General features: G+C 39.1%; 1 non-coding gene across 1 annotated transcript; it reads right to left on the bottom strand.

The window, feature by feature from the left end:
* Positions 1–2,748: 2,748 nt before the first annotated feature.
* Positions 2,749–2,855, bottom strand: LOC137225656 (U6 spliceosomal RNA). Its single transcript, XR_010943962.1, has one exon. It is a non-coding gene; the product is annotated as a U6 spliceosomal RNA (small nuclear RNA).
* Between the last annotated feature and the right edge of the window lie 14,200 nt (positions 2,856–17,055).

Raw genomic sequence — 17,055 nt, 5'->3', positions numbered from 1 at the left:
GACCTTCTGACAGCTGACAAAGGAGGTACCTGCCTCTTCCTACAGGAAGAATGTTGCTACTACATCAACGAGACAGGGGTTGTTGAAGACAATGTAGATGCTCTCCGACGCTTAAAAGAAGAACTCCAACGCAGGCAGCGACAATCCACCTCCCCCATCCCCAATTGGTGGCGGTCCACCCTCTATACCTGGCTGACACCAATCCTAGGCCCCTTAATCCTTATCTGCATCCTATTCATGCTTGCCCCCTGTTTCCTCAGGTTTCTCCGCAGCCGTATACAAGAAGTCTCTTGGGTGGTGGTGAATCAGATGCTCCTCCACCCATATGCCTTACTACCCACAGAATCCCCCGCTGCCGCCTGATTCCCTTCCGGCGCCCCCGTACAGCAGGAAGTAGCCAGAGACCAAACGTCGCCCCATTACACCGAAGAAGTCGGGATGTAAGGCCAGCAGGCCCGGGGAAGGGCCCAGGGAGCCAGACGGAACCCCCGCCAAAGTGGCTGATGCAACCGACACCTGACATTGCCAAACCACTCGGCCCCGGTCTTCCCGCTCCCCGAGGGGCAGAAGCAATGGCTCTGAGGCTGATGCAACCGACACCTTACATTGCCACAGCACCCAAGAGATTACCGAAAAAGGGCTGCTTCACACAGCAAGCACCTCCCCTGCGTCCACCCCTATAAATTTTGTTCATGCCCACACCTGGGCGCGACTTCTCTGGCCCCTTTCTCTCCGACCAGTGAACCTCGCCCGGGAGTGTTCCCAAATAAAGCTTGTTTAAGCTCTCCTCCATTTTTGGTGCCGTTCCTTACATATACCATCTAAATCATTTTAATTGATCGATTCTGTGGCATTAAGTGCATTCTCAATGCTGTGCAACATCACCACTGTGGAATTTTTGTGTGGAATTTTTAGGGTTGTCTACGTGTCATCTGTGAACAGAGATTGAATTTACTTCTTCCTTTCCAATTTGGATGATTTTTATTTCTTTGTCTTGCTTAATAGCTGTGGCTAGAACTTCTAATACTATGTTGAATTGAAGCCAGAAACAAAAGGACAAATATTGTTTGATTCCACTTATATGAGGACATAGAATAGCCATATTCATAAAGATAGAAATTAGAAGAGTGTCTATGAGTGTTTTGGGGAGGGAGTAATGAGGAGTTATTGTTTAATGGGTATGGAGTTTCAGTGTGGGAAGATAAAAAAGTTCTGGAGATGGTATATGAGCTTTTGTCGTAGACTCTACTTTCAGAGGAAAATGGTTAATATATGATGCTCTTTTGCTAGTGGCTAGAAAACAAGGGTCTGGGAACCGAAGGGTAGAAGTAGGATTGGCTCTTTTAAACATCATTCCCAGAGACTCACTTGGGGACCAGAGTTGTCCTCACAATCTTAGGTTCTTCCTAAATATGAAGTGTGGTTCTTATGTATATAACACACCTATTGAGGATACAGTAAGGGTTCCACTGAATGAAGCTATACTACCCCAGTCACTGTTGGATCCTCATGTGAGAGGACCAGTAAGACAAGATACAAGTTCTATACTGGTGGGGAACTTGAGTCTGATTATCACAAGGAGATACTGCTACCTAGTGGGATGGAGGAGAAGTAGCTCTGAGATTTGGGAATACACTGAAGTGTCTTTCAGTGATTCTGTGGTCAGTGACAGCTATAAATAGGCAATTGAGCAACATTGGCCCAACTAGGACAAGAAAAATAAAAGCTCAGGTTTCTAAGTGATGAAAGTCTAGGTCATTCGACCAGAAGAACAATCTAGAGCTGCCAATATGCTGCCCAAGGTTGAGAGAAATAGAAAAATGATGATACAGATTGATGGTGGTATCAGTTTTGACTTCAGGCCGACTGCAACAGCAGAGATAGCTCCATCAGTCTGTTGTGTTAGGTCCTTGCAGGCACTGTGGCTGGTCATAACTTGAAGGGGACTATAATATTTTGGACTTAAAGGAAGGCATGTCATGAACCGTAATGTTAGAGGGAGACTGTATTGGGCATAATTACCTTCCTTTTTTTTTTTTTTTTTTAAACCAATGAATTACTTAACAAATTTTTAATGAAATGCCCTATTGATTTACTTTTTGGCTAAGTGCCATGATGTCATAAACACAGTAATAGAAATTCCTAGACTTACATCATTGACCTGCTTGGAAGCCATCAATATTCCCTATTGTTGACCAAATAAAGCTCATATTTTCAGTCTAGAATTTTAGACCTTCCATGACTTGGGTCCAAGATACCATATAAAACTTAGGTTCTATTATTTTAAAACACATAACTCAAACTTCAGTCAAATATATACTCTTATGGTTTCTACACAGGACTTGCATATTCACACATCTGCACTTTTGCTTATGTTTCTGCTCAGGATTATCCCTCTCCCCCATTCATTGTTGGATCCTCTTCAAAGAAGCCTTAAGGCTTATTCAAATACAATATCCTGAAAGTTGACAAAGAATAGATTTCCCTAATCACAACACACATACAATTATTTATCATCATAGCTGAGAGACATTGTAGCTTGGAGTCTAAGAACATATATCAGGGGCTAGTATATTTGAATTCAAGCCTAGCTGCATCATTTACTATCTTTGCCTCCCTTTCCTTATCTTTATTTATTTTTTAAACATCTTTTTTTGGAGTATAATTGCTTTACAGTGGTGTGTCAGTTTCTGCTTTATAACAAAGTGAATCAGCTATACATAAACGTATATCCCCATATCTCCTCCCCCAAATGTGGAATGCTTCATGAATTTGCATGTCATCCTTGCTCAGGGGCCGTGCTAATCTTCTCTGTATCGTTCCAATTTTAGTATATGTGCTGCCGAAGTGAGCACGGGCATAATACCTTCTTTTACTCCATCTACTTCTGTGACCACCAACCCTATGCAGGACTTGACTAACTCTGCACAGATGCCACCAGACAGAGTTTCTACCTTGTGTTTTACTACATTCTTCTAACTTGCTACCAAGGGCTTCTGTGCTGCCTTGGCATTGACATCATCTTGGGGAACCTGCTCAGTTCTTGCGTATGTGCAAACTGGGTGCTGGGGGAGATCATGCCCTAGGGACACTCTTGCCCAATAGAGGATGCCAGCCAATTGATAAATGCTCTCTGCTTTTATCTGACTGTCCCGGGCAGGCAGTTCTAAGTCATATTTCATGAGTCCTCAGAAAGTCCTGGGAGATCAAGCACCAACTTGATAAAGCAGTCTTTATTGAATTTCCATCTTTCCCTGTTTTACTTCCATCATCCTTCATTCCTACTCCCTAGGAGAATCGCTTCCCAAATAAAGTGTTGTACTGCCAACTTTGTCTCAGGATCTCCTCTCAGGGGAACAGGCTAGGCATAGCTGAATCATCTGATGAGCTAATTTTGATGGGGTGGTGTTACCGTTAGAGATGGGATGACAGAAGTAATAACCATCATGGTGGGTCTAATTTCATTAAGTAAAATATTGAAATTAAAAGGCTGTTATCAGGTCATAGGTGATCTGACTTTCAATTTTCTCCAACAAACTCCCATTACACATTTAGTTTCCTTCATTTTGGGATTTCATCATTAGCAGCTGATCCAGTGATTGATTGATTGAGTAGAATGATGTATAATTATGCTGAAGTTTAGAAGTGTGGTGTATATTTTGAAGGTATTGGGGCCCGAAGAATGAGTGGATACAGCTCTGGATCCAGAACTTCTCCCTGTAGGATGCCTGACGAGAGGAATGACAAACTCAAGGTTTAATAGCCAGAAAAGAAGTAGAGTGCATCTCATTATGGCAAAGTGTGAATTTATTAATCTCTCTCAGTACAGGCTCATCGGTTAAACCAAAGGAAGGACTCCTTTTTTCATGAATCTAATACTATTCAACTGTGTGCTCCGTGGAAAGAAAGGAGAGAATGAGGGAAAGAGAGAGAGAAAGAAAGAGAGGGAAGGGAGAGAGAGTGGGAGAGAGAATTGATTCTGGAAAGTCAGGCCTCACCTGGGTCTGCTTACTATGAAAATTCAGAAGGGAGGAGGGAAAAGCGAGAGTTTTCATGGAGTCTCTTTTAGGTACAATGTGCCCCTAACCATCTCCATTTCCTCTCTTGTGGAAGAGTTAATAAGGGGTGGGTCAAGGAGCAGAAGTGGGTGGGGAGAGAGATGGGAAGTGAGAGGACCAAAAACTCATCCTCCACTCCAGGCATAGATGATGATGTGAGATGAAGAGAAGGAGGTGTTTCCTTGGCTCCAAATATTAGCTGTATTTCGCCATGTGCTGCGGGGAGTTTCACTCTGATCCCCAAACGCTTGATCTTCTGCTCCAGCTCAGAGCACCTGGCGTGTTTAGCAATTTCCTGAGCTTGGAAAATGTATCTAAGGCAGGTAATCAAACGTTCAGTAAGGGATTCTCAGCTGAAGGCAGAGAAGCCTGTGGCTTTATATGAGGGCCTTGCTAGACCACAATAAAACAAGGTAAACAAGGTCCTCTGAGAGTCACCTGAGAATGCAATCCTTCACTTGGACACTTTCCTACGTTAGTCATAGAAGTACAGCTTACATAAATGAGTACAAGATAAAAATGAGTCTATTGTAGCCTTTTCTTTTTTTTTTTTTTGAGTTGGTGGGGGAAGCTTGTGTTTGTGGGCATTTTGTCTGCAGAATCCTTTGAACTGGAGATTATCCTAAGTTTACTTAGAACAAATGCTATTCTGTACTAAGTAAAATCGCAATTGTGTGCAACATCTCCTGATCAAGGAGTTAACTGCAACCTAATCAAGTTCAGAACATTCAAGTCCAAAGGTTATTCAACCAAATAGGGCTAAAGAATGTTCAGAGTGGTCCACGGTCCACAGCATTGCCTGACTTGGCAGCTGACAGGCGTCTGCGGCTAAACTGAAGTAAGGAGGAGACGGTGACCATCTGAAAAAGTGACTCTCCTGTGGTTAGTGACTGGCAATAAATGAATAAGTTTACACCCACAGAGTGTCTCTGAGCGGAACGCGACGAGGGGCGTTTACTTGAATCAACTTATGCAGGTTGATTCTGGAAAACTGCATTTGCCTTACATGTCTCACTTTCTTCCCTTTTAAGGACTCTGCTAAGCCCAGAGTCAAGTCTCAATATGGAGAAATATTGTCGTTTTGGAGGGAATCTGGGATTTGGTGTTAGAAAAATGCTATGGTCAGAATATTTGTGTCACCCCAAAGTTCATATGTTGAAGTCCAAATGCCCAGTGTGATGGAATGAGGAGGTGGGGCCTCTGGGAAGTGCTTAGATCATGAGGGTTCAGTCCTCAGGAATGAGATTCATGTCCTTATAAAACAGTCTCAAAGAGCGAGCTCCTCTTTTTGCCGTGTGTGAAAAGGCATCAGCTATGACCCAGGAAGGGAACCCTCATCATAAAGCAACTATGCTGATGCCTTCATTTTAGACTTCCCAGCCTTCTGAATTGTGATAAATACATTTCTCTTATTTATAAACTACCCAACCTATGGTATTTTGTTATAGCAGCCCAGATGGACTAAGACAAAGAAAGTGATGTCCATCCCGGCTATGCAGCTTGCCAACTGTGTGACTTTGGGTAATTTATTTAACCCTGTTGTGCTTCCATTTCCTCCTCTTTATTATTTTTTTTTTATTTTTAAATTTTAATAGCAGTATTTTATTTTATTTTTTAATTTTATTTATTTATTTATTTATTTTGCGTTACGAGGGCCTCTCACTGTTGTGCCCTCTCCCGTCGCGGAGCACAGGCTCCGGACGTGCAGGCTCAGCGGCCATGGCTCACAGGCCCAGCCGCTCCGCGGCATGTGGGATCTTCCCGGACCGGGACACGAACCTGTGTCCCCTGCATCGGCAGGCGGACTCTCAACCACTGCACCACCAGGGAAGCCCTAATAGCAGTATTTTAATGTGAAGTATTTATATAAAGGAATTTATATAAATTAAATGTATGTATTATGCATGTCCTCTGTCATAACACCCACATTTGTAGATTTCTTCCATTGAATAAATTTCAGGTGGGCCACTACCTAACAATATGTATTGAGATACTTGCCTTTTATTTTTTAAAAATTTATTGGAGTATAGTTGTTTACAATGTTGTGTTAGTTTCAGGTGGACAGCAAAGCGATTCAGTAATACATATACATATATTCATTTTTTTTAGACTCTTTTCTCATATAGGTTATCACAGAATGTTGAGTAGAGTTTCCTGTGCTATATAGTAGGTCCTTGTTGGTTATCTATCTTATATATAGTAGTGTGAATGTGTTCATCCCAAGCTCCTGTTATAATGTTATCAATTGTGTGGAGAATTGGAATATTTATACAGATGTATATTCACGGGAGTGATCTCAGAGTGACATCAGTGTGCAGCGGCTTGAACCGAGCTCTTAGTTCCCTGCCCAGGAATTGAACCAGGGCCCCGGTGGTGAGAGCACAAAATCTTAACCACTAGACCATCAGAGGCTAGTGCCTCCTGTTTAAAATAAGGTGTATAATAATAAATATGCTTAGAAAATCAAGTGACAAGAGTGAAATTATTTATAAATAGAAAATTGCTGTCTACCTCCAAGTTACAGTGTGTCTTCTTTTCCTGGGGGAAGCTTGGGGGTTTCCATGGCATGAAATTGATGTCACAGATTGGAAATTTACCTTTTCCTCTGCCTGTCCTTTTGTCTGCTTTATTCTTCATCCCATTTGGAGGGCATGATGCCATCCAAGTGTGCATGGTTCTATACCTCAATAACAACTCCGCAGAAGTTGAACTTAATGTATGCTGCAACACGTGTCTGAGAATAAATGGGCTGTGAGCAGGGAAATGCCACTTCTGCCTCACTCCCAGTGAAATCAAGATGAGATAGCTGTGCCTATAAATGAAGCCATTTGAAGAGTTAACATGGAAGACAGCCCCACGTAATTTTGAACGTCTGTGGAACTACTCACAGACCATGTCTGGAAATTAATAAAAGTCCTGAAGAAGGTGGGAAGGGTATACAAAATGAAAGCCAAATGAATAATTAATTTTCCCATCTGACTCAACAGCAGTGAACCCAAAGACCACTAGGCTCTGCTGGTCTATGGTTTAAATGGTATTTTGAATGATTTACACCAAGGCTGTGTAGGAAATCAAAGCAAAGCAGAATAAAAATAAAGAATGATTACACTTGTGTTCCTAGTGGGTAAAAACACATTGGAAAAAAGAAATAAATTGTAACTAAAAGTAAAGAATTCCTTATGTTTGTCGCTAACTTGAGAGCTAACACATTGTCTGTCAACATTTTCAGCATTCATTTAATTTCATAAGAGCTTCTCATCCATCCAAAATGTTTGTTTGTTTATTCATTTATTCATCACCCCAAATCACAGTTTCTTCTATGTACCGGATACCAGGCTTAGAGCTTGCATAAACTCCTCATTTAATTCTCACAACCATCATTCTCCACAGGTATTATTATTAACCTAAGTGTTTTTAGTGAAGGAAACTGAAATGCTGAGCTGTTAGTAACATGTCAATATGATGAGAAATGGAACTAAGATTTGAATCTATTTTTTTTCCTTCAGTGTCCAATATCCTTTCCACTACAAAACCTTTTATATATTCAATTGGTATGTTAAAGTGAGCTGAAATTTTTTGAATTAAAAAAATGTGAAGTGTTTTTTCTCTTTCTCAATTTCTTTATGGCCTCTGCAAATTGGAGGCAACAAAATTGGGCACTTTTACTTACTTATAGTGCTGCCAGAGTGAGAGAAGGTGGTAAAATTCTGTCTTTCTCTTTGTGCCATTAATGTCTATTATATTGCATTATATATACCATGGTTCATTCTGCCAGGTATAAGATAATTTCTTTATCTTTTTTGTTTCATAGTTCCACCTAGACCGTGGTTTCTCATTAGAAACCTACAACAGAATCACGTGGCAAGTTTTAAAAATGCAGATTTCTGAGCTCCATCCATGTTTTATTGAATCAGAGTTTCTGGGGTCAGGAAAGCTGCACTTTAACAAGCAGACCTATTTATTCCAACATGTGTTGAAGAACCACTGTCATAGTTGATCCTCTAGACAGAGCCCACCCACAGTGGTTGGTGGCAGTATAGCTGACCCTTTGAGTCTAGTTCGGCTCATAACTTCTGGTCCACCACTTCTGGGCCCACCACCAAGTCAGGCCCTTCTACATATGCTACATCACATGAAATTGCATCACATCAATGCCCATCTATCATTTTGATGCCCATCACATCAAAGCCCACATCCCATAATAGCTCCTAGTTCACACAAGTCCCCACTCTGAGTTCAGAGTCAACCTTTATGGATCCTGGAAGCTCTGGCACATTTTCTATCAGAACCTCAGTCAGGTTGTGGTCTCTCCTTCTTACCTCCAATATCTAGTCCTGTGCTATGACCCTGATATGATACCTGGATTCTTTCTTGGCCAACATAGGCATCTAGTTCTATAGAAGAAATCTCTCATTGCCAACTAAGTAAAATATTTTTTTTGCTGTTTGATTTATGTATCAAAATGAAAGATATAAAAATATGTATTTACTCAGTTAATGATGAATTAGCATCTTGCAGGAGTCATGATTAATCATGCTCCACCTAGAAGCCAGTGACAAAATGACTCTGCTAATAGAATCCATCAACTGCTGAAGACAGTGATTGCACTGAAGGGCACTTTATTGTTTAGTTCCTTAATTTTATATTCTAGTTGCATATTGATATTCCCTAATAAAAGTTGTTTCGATTTCTCTCTGAAAAATTTGGGGTGAGTCTTGAGGAGGTAATTTGCATTAGCTAAACACTGAATTATGAAACTATTTCCATTATTCTGGCAAGGCAAAGCATAGTTTATTCTATGAGATTTAAGCAATCCTTAAAAAAAATCCTTAAAAAATTCTTAAGCATTTCAGCAATTCCAGTCCTGGGCATACATCTGGGAAAGATGAAAACTCTAATTTGAAAAGATACATGCACCCCAATGTGCATAGCAGCACTATTTACAATAGCCAAGACATGGAAGCAACCTAAATGTCCATCGGCAGATGAATGGATAAAGAAGATGTGGTATATATACAATGGAATATTACTCAGCCATAAAAAAGAATGAAATAGTGCCATTTGCAGCAATGTGGGTGGACCTAGAGATTATCATACTAGAAGTGAAGTAAGTCAGACAAAGAGAGACAAATATCATATATCACTTATGCGTAGAATCTAAAAATGTGATACAAATGAACTTATTTACAAAACAGAAATAGACTCACAGACAGAAAACTAACTTATGCTTACCAAAGGGGAAGAGGGGTAGGGATAAATTAGGAATTTGGGATTAACAGATACACACTACTATATATAAGATAGATAAACAACAAGGACTTACTGTTTAGCACAGCAGACTGTATTCAATATCTTATAATAACCTATAATGGAAAAGAGTCTAAAAAGGAATATGTATATAGCTGAATCACTTTGTTGTATACCTGAAACTATCACAACATTGTAAATTAACTATACTTCAATAGAAAAATTTTAAAAATAAAATTATCATTTCAGAACAGCAAACGTAATAATTGTTAAAAGCGTGAGGACTATAACATTGTATTAAAAGAGTACTCAATCATTAATCAAAGTATTTCTTTGCTGCCTCCCATACATGGGTAGGTCAACATTTTGTGTGAGTAATGGAATAGCTGAGGTTAGACATCACCTTCCAGAAGTCTTCACGATCAGTGATTTTCTAGCTCAGAATGAATTTTTGCTGTCAACTCAACCAGCCATCAGAGGAGCTTTGGCAGCTGGAAAAGGCCTTCATAACTCTGTCTGTGTTACTGTTGTCAGCTGTTTGCTTGGATTTGATTTTTGTACCTAATGGGAACAACAGGGCAAGGGGACCATGCCTTGGAGAATCAAGTTGGCTCTCGACACACCTGGGAAGAGTGGACAATTTTATATCCTCTACTGCCATTTTCAGTCCTGAACTTTGATGGAAGTGGACTAAACAAGATTTTCAGAGTCACGGCTGAGTCTAAATCCTTGCTTCACATTTCACAAGGAATCTGGGAGTTAAATTTTGGGTTCTCCTCTCATTTTTACATAGAGTGCCTCATCTTAAACTACCCTGGCCACATGTTTTCACCTGGCTAAGCTTCATGAGTCAGCTCAGATATTAATTCCTCTTGGAAACCTACTCTTAATTTTTGGGTCAGAGAGGTAACACTTTTCTCTATACTTCATGTCCCTCATCATATTCTACTTTGCCTGTGTAATATCTGCACATTTGAGGGCAGGTAACTTCATGATTCCGACATGTCACTCAGGAAGGTGTGAATAAACATCTGTGAAAAGTTTGATCTGTCAAATATAGATAGAATAACTTTTTCAAAAAATGGTCATAAAGACTGAATGACAATAACATTTGTAAAGTTCCTGCCATATAGTAGGAATTCGATAAATTCTAGTTTGCATTCTTCTTCTGTTCCTGACAATGCTAGAAACACTATGGCCTGTCCTTCTCCACCACCACCCCTGCACGTCCCCCACCCCCCCAACCTCCACCAGGTTTTATGAGGCAGCCCAGTGTGGTCTTTTCTTAGCTTTATGACATTGTCATAAATCCCACCTGACAGGTCTTCGTCTGTTGCGGGGTTCATTCTCCTGAAGCTGAGGTAGAGTTTGGAGTACAAAATGTTTACTGGGAGAAGTGTCTGTGAAAAAAAGGGGGAGGAAGCAGGGTTGAGCAGATGTTGAGCTCAGATGTTGAGATGAGGTTGAGCAGATCTCTGCAGCCTGCCAGGGAATCCCAGAACAAAGCTTGCCCCTTAGAGAAGTCCTGTCCTGGGTCGAAATGATGAAGTTCTTTGCAGCCCTGCCTTGCTGGGTCATTGTCTGAAGTGTCCTGAGAAAAACATGACCTTGACTACCATCAAATTGATGAGTGGCCACAGCCACTATACACTGAGAAAAGTGTGACCTGGTCTCACACGCTGAGGTGGATTGTGAAACTGCTAACAGCTGGAGAGGGTCAGTCAGCTACAATCCTCACAGCTGGACAGGGAGTCCTTTCGTGATGGGGGATCTGAGTGGTGCCTTTCTGTGTCTGCCTTAGTGACAAGGATTTAGAGTTAGTGTAATATTCTTCTAGGGATGCTGTATGTTTATGGAATTCTCTTAAAAGGCAAGAAGACTTATGAGCCACTAGAATAGCCTTCGTGGCCCTGAGATACAGGCAAATGTTTGAACTGGGAGCTTTTACACACCTTTCTGAAACTTGCCTAATCTACCTGTGGCCAAAGTTCTAAAAACTGGGGGTGGTTGATGCTGTTTGTGTGCTCTTCCTTTCTTGTTTACCTTCCTCAGTCATGCCTTTTGGGACAACAGATTGTGGATGTCTAGTTGACTCCTGTGATCTACATCTTCCCTGGGCAAGGAATAGAGATATGTAGTCAAGCAGCCTTGTGGTTACAGAGACCCTTGTCCCTTGCATTGAGGGCAACCGAATGCCATTGGTATAATGAAGGAGAGTAGTATATTTTAAAATACATAAGTACATTTTATAAAAATGATCATATAAGTAGATGTCACTCTCATTTTATTTTAACATTCAACCAGAGATTAACAGTGCATTTTTATATCAGAAGATATGTACCTAGAACATCTCTCTGTATAAAACTACAAGACATAGGATAGAAAGTGGAGATACTAGAGTCAGACTACAGAATGGGGTTATACCCAGGGCTAGATTCAGCATAGACAGAGCAACAAACAGGGCACTTGGGAGTGTTGGGGTAGGACTAGCTGGGTGGGCTCTACCCTAGCTCTTGCTTACTAGTCAGTCACTGTTCAGATGTCATAAATGTGTGCAGTGTTTTGCAAAAATGTGTACAATATTTTGCTAAAATAATTTTCTTAGAGAGTTCTACATGTTTTAAAACACAACAAATTTTCAGAGGTTAAGAATACGGTAAAGTATGTATGACACATTAGTTGTATGGATGAAATTTTTTTTTTTTTTAAGAAAGATATCATATTTTATTTATTTTATTTTTTAAACATCTTTATTGGAATATAATTGCTTTACAATGGTGTGTTAGTTTCTGCTTTATAACAAAGTGAATCAGCTATACATATACATATGTCCCCATATCTCTTCCCTCTTGTGTCTCCCTCCCACCCTCTCTATTTGGTCATAAAGCACTGAGCTGATCTCCCTGCGGCTGCTTCCCACTAGCTATCTATTTTACATTTGGTAGTATATATAAGTCCATGCCACTCTCTCACTTCGTCCCATGGGTTTTTGTTCAAGATCTTGAAAACTGATTAAGAATTTTGTAATGTTCTCTAATTGTGTAGGCCAGGCAGACAGGGATTATTATGAAGACATTGGTGGAACAGATAATGGGGACTCACAGTTCAGTCTAGACTCAGGGTCTAGGGTTAACTCTGGAATGGAAGATAACCTTTGAGAGGGGAGACCTAACAGATCCCTATGAAAGGATGGTACAGCATATAAAACCAAGATTCGAGTGGTTTCCATGCGAGCACTGATTTAACCAGGACAGCTGTGGTCCTCCTAAGTCACTCGTGGTATAGGAGGTGTGGAAATGAAATACCTGCTGGGACTCTAGTCTCTTATTTAGGGAGTGTAGTGACCTCCACTCATGGTACCAGCTGACTGGGGCAATGAGTTGTACTACATCCTGAGGTTAAACTTGGATCTTCCTTGGGGATGAGAGATGGGCAAGGTGACTGACTGGTTTCTCTCCTACTGAATTACATATTCACTTTTGACTTGTAGAGGTTTAGTGGTGGGATTCCATGTATTCTAATCTCACCTCTTTTAAGAGCAAGAAAAGAATGTTAGAAATAACTATACTAAGAAAATTCTTTTCATACTCATCAGATTAGTCATTGTCTTCCCGTGAAAAACACAAACTAAGAGCAGCCTAAAGATATATCTTTATATATTTAAAACTATTTATATATTTCTAAAGATAAAACAGATATATCTTTTATTTGTCTGTATAGTTTACAAAATACCTTTTTTTTCTTTTGGTTTATAGTACTCAATGAACAGTTCTTAAAAAAGTATAAGATGAAATGCAAGGGTGCAGGAGAAGAAGAAACTTGCTAAGAGATAATTGTCATTTTTTTGAAGGACGTGAATCTTTTTTTTTAAGATTATTTATTTATTTATTTAATTTTTATTTTTGGCTGCGTCGGGTCTTAGTTGAGGCACTCGGGATCTTCCTTGAGGCATGCGGGACCTTTTGTTGTGGTGCGCGGGCTTCTCTCTAGTTGTGGCGTGTGGATTTTCTCTTCTCTAGTTGTGGCTCGCAGGCTCCAGGGCGCCTGGGGTGTGGCATGAGGGCTCTGTAGTTTGCAGCACGCAGGCTCTAGTTGAGGCACGCGCGAGCTCAGTAGTTGTGACGCGGGGGCTTATTTGCCACCGGGCAAGTGGGATCTTCTTTTCCTGACCAGGGATCGGAACCCTCATTACCTGCATTGGAAGGCGGAATCTTTACTATGGACCGCCAGGGAAGTCCCGAAGGATATGAATCTTAATTAAAAAAAAAAAAAAAATTGCTACGTGTTTGAAATCACTAAAATAAATTCAACATCTGAATCCAAAGTGTCCTTAAACCCCCATTCCTAATTTATTCTTTCTTCCTTTTCTCCAAAGAAATACTTTTATCATAAATTTAATGTATGTTCTTATAGTTTATTTTCATTGTTTTACACAAATATAGCATTCTTGAGCAGTATAAAATATTATTTTGATATGGTTTAAAATTTTATACAAATGATAGCATATTTTAATAAATTCTGAAATAAGCTTTCTCCAGCTACATCCATGACGCTACAGATATTTTATTTTTTAAATTGCCTTGAATAAACCTATCATACAGTATGCCACATTTTATTTATCCATTACTCCACTAATGGGACATTTAAAAAATGTGTATCATTTAATGACATTCATCAATGTAACATTTATTTAAAAATAATTTTATGAACTAGTACTATGTGTGGGATGTTCCAATAAAATGTTTTGGAGTATGAAGACCTTCTGCCTGTGCTATATATAGGAAGTTCCTATTTTTAGAGAGTTTAAATACAATGAGACAAAACCTGAAATATTTCCTGAATATATTTCTATTCTATTATGTTTCAAGTGGTTCTTAAAGATATTGTCAAGTTTTATGCACAAATTTTGTTGTACTCAAGAAGAATGTTGTCGGGTTTAGGGGAATGCTAATTCTTGTAATCAACTAACACTTTCACTTTTGTACGATTCTAGCCTACAAGAGCAATAGATACCAGAATGACATGGTGAGGAAGTATAGTATTATTTTTTTTTTAACCTCAAAATACAATACAATAAGCATTTTATAAAGTAAAGGCATTACACAAGTAGAAGACTTCACTTGTGTTGTGAACAACCTGCCTTTTCAGGCACTAGCTATTTGAGCTCTTACTACCATTTACCTGCGCACTTAAATGTTACCCCCAATTCATTAGCTTTCCCTAGAGCACTACTCTGGTCATATCATTCACCAATACATAGCTTTCAATGATGCACTGTGATCTAACAAATGCATTAAAAATCCTTCAGTCTAACAATCCACATTCCTACCACACCCCATTCACGTGTATTTTGAGGCCAAAATGTAGCCTTCTACTATTCTCCTATTGGCTCGTCACACCTACATGCCTGAAATAATTAAACTACTAGAGATGCTGCATTTATTTTCTTGCTGTAGTTCTGAATTTTCACTCATTGAAACTATTAGAGGTTGGGTTTGAAGAGGCATGGCTTGTAAAAAAATGGCTCCACAGAACACATCCTGTAGTCCAGAATTGTGTTAGCAAACTACAGAATAGGACCAGTTATATGATTATTTTAGGTTGAAATATTGCAGGTGTAAGGATTTTGTGGAATGGACTAGACATTTTATCCAATGATGTATTTTATCATCATGCCCTCTTGATCTTTAACTCATAGATATACATACATTGCATACACAATCTCGATAAACATTTAAGTGAATCAGAATGCCTAGTATCTTAACAAAGCAAAACGCAATAGACAGTAATACTGCCCCAAATCTATATTTTATAAAATTTGTTGCAATTATGAGTAGAAAGTTTTGTTGAGTAATTATTTTAGTGTTTTAGAAATGTTCCCATTAAGAAGTTATGTAAAATAAAATGTTAATATTCTTTCAGAACATAATGCATTTGCAAAGTATGGAAGCACTTTCATTATCCTTATACACAGGAGACCTCGGTAATGACTTTACATAGATAATTTTACCTCAACAGAAATAATAGAGCCATAGACATTGATGACAAGAAAGTCTCAAGAGGTACTTTAGTCCATTAACATGAAAAATTACTGTATATCTTAAACTTCTTGTGTTGATTTTTATTTGTATGATTCTAATGATATCACTTTTAACAATTTCTGAGGAAAAGTTTTTGAATTTTCAATTGAGATAGTTCTCATTTTACCTAAGGTAATAACCAGAAACTGCGTGATAGAAATTAGAGGTCATGTAATCTTCAGATAGATGTTAGGTGGCTGGCTTCAAGTTTTTTGTTTTTTCTTCTAAACACGATTTATGGTCGCATTTTATCAAATCACAAGAATATAACACCAACTAGTTGACTGGGAGATCCTTTGTGGATGCAATTATACTTTCCTGGTCAGTGTTGAAGAGATAGACATACTACTCATGTGCCTAAAACTTTAAAAGCCACCTCTGGTCACAATTGAAAGCAGATTTTGTTTCTATTCAAATATTTTAACTGACAGTTTCATGGCAAGTCCCTTGCATTTGCTCCCTTTCTTTTCTTTTTTTAACTTTTAATTTTGAAATAATTATAAATTCACAGGAAGTTACAAAGGTACTACAGAGAGATCCTGTGTACCCTTCAGCCAGTTTCCTCAATGGTTACATCTTATGTAACTGCAGAACAATATCAAACCAAGGAATCTGACATTGGTACAGTATGTGGATACAGTGCAATGCCATTTTATCACACATGTAGATTCATATTAAAACCATTGCAACTAAGATACAGAACTAGTCCATCACCACAAAGATCTCCTTTATGTCATCCCTTTATAGTACCCATACCCCACTCCCCTCTCTAACCCCTGAGAACCACTAATTTGTTTTCCATCTCTATCATTTTGTCATTTCAAAACATTATATAAATGGAATCATATACCATGTGACCACCTGTATCGACAGTTTCATGGAAAGTCCCTAGTTCCTGCTCCTCCTTTAAAAACTCCTGGTTATTGTCTACATTTCACCCATGTACAGTTATTTTTAGCTCTACATTTTATAATATTTGTCAAAGAATCAAGTGTAAAAGTGTAAAATGACTTAGTCACTCTGCTAATTAGTATGAAAATTTGGAGTTCTTATTTTTGGATGAAGAACTCATTATGAATGTATATATTACTTCAGGATTTCATTCATATGGAGAGGTGGAATATATCTTCTTTTCAAGAGCATGCCTTACTTATGACCATATCTTCCCACATAGACTAGTATTTGACATGTCTTTAATACATTTTGTGGGAGGATGAATGAATAAAGACATTTTTATTTCTAGGAGGGGTGAAGTTGATGGCTTGTGAGGGTCTGTGTCTGTGTTAATGAACAACTTATGCTAAATGGCCATCAATAGTCATTTAGCACTAGGAACATCAAATGATGAAAATGTTACTGATGACTATCACCTGTTTGCTTAGTGATTGCTTCCTCCCTGTGCTGCAGGTGAGTACAAGGATCTCCCAGCCTAGGTAGAGGCACATTCTGCCATTTATAGCTTAGGGGTTCCTACCTGGCAGAATATGGGTTCCTCCTCCTGGTTTTGGTCCTCAAATGAGAACTCAGGACACTTTCCTAAGTGCATCATGCTGAGGCACTGTCCACCTCTTAGCCTATGACCTCAGGAGGTTCTAAAGCTCACCTTTTCTCTTCTCACCGGTCATTTAAGTTAGTTTCTTTGGTTGCCAAATACAAAGTAAAACTCCATT

This window comes from Pseudorca crassidens, chromosome 5 (assembly GCF_039906515.1).
Source record: "Pseudorca crassidens isolate mPseCra1 chromosome 5, mPseCra1.hap1, whole genome shotgun sequence".
Lineage (NCBI taxonomy): Eukaryota > Metazoa > Chordata > Mammalia > Artiodactyla > Delphinidae > Pseudorca > Pseudorca crassidens.
The sequence above is the reverse complement of the archived record's forward strand: the minus strand, read 5'-3'. Positions and strand labels throughout refer to the sequence as shown.